At 38.3% G+C, this 650-nt stretch overlaps 1 protein-coding gene across 1 annotated transcript in view; it reads right to left on the bottom strand.

The window, feature by feature from the left end:
• LOC117114344 (contactin-associated protein-like 4) overlaps nt 1-650 on the bottom strand; it is a 12,412-nt gene that overhangs the window by 10,360 nt on the left and 1,402 nt on the right. The gene's annotated exons all lie outside the window — the stretch shown is intronic.

A 650-nucleotide genomic window follows, 5' to 3' on the forward strand; every position in this document is an offset into this window, starting at 1 on the left:
ATATACAGTAGAACCCCTATTAAAGGGACACCCTCGGGACCCAAAAAAGTGTCCCTTTAATAGGGGTATCCCCTGAATAATAGGGGTACCCATATTTAGGGCAGACGAATCAAAAAACGTGAAATTATTGTTCCTTTGACATTTCAGTTTGAACATGGAGGAATTAGTAAAACCATGGAGTTTATACCTCCATGGTAAAACTAATTCCTCCATGGTTTGAATAAAGAAAAGTATTTTAAACACCAAATAGGCCTATCATTGTTGTTGCTATTTTGATAACAATGGTCGAGTTCGCGACTTCATAATTCGTTAAACCACGTCGACCTGCGTTGTTTGCGTAGAAAAAATATTAACCAAGACGACTTAGACCTATATATGCATTAATCGTCATTTGCGTATGTACATTTCATTAGCGTGCATGCTACATGCTTAATCATGAATGTATTGATCTAAGTTCCAAGACCTCAATAAACATTATCAACCAATCATTCAATCCTGTCATCAAGTGGATCTGGAGAGCACGGATACACCCAGAAAAAAGAGAAGAAAAGCCTAGAAAGAGGGTGACGATGGTACCGAAGGCCTACTCCAAACCAATTAATTTTCGATTTAAAATTCCATGTCAGGGCCGGATCCAGAGATGTCCAAAA

The sequence above is a fragment of the Anneissia japonica genome, unplaced genomic scaffold (assembly GCF_011630105.1).
Source record: "Anneissia japonica isolate Jap-2015-1 unplaced genomic scaffold, ASM1163010v1 scaffold2994_len2133135_cov197, whole genome shotgun sequence".
NCBI lineage: Eukaryota > Metazoa > Echinodermata > Crinoidea > Comatulida > Comatulidae > Anneissia > Anneissia japonica.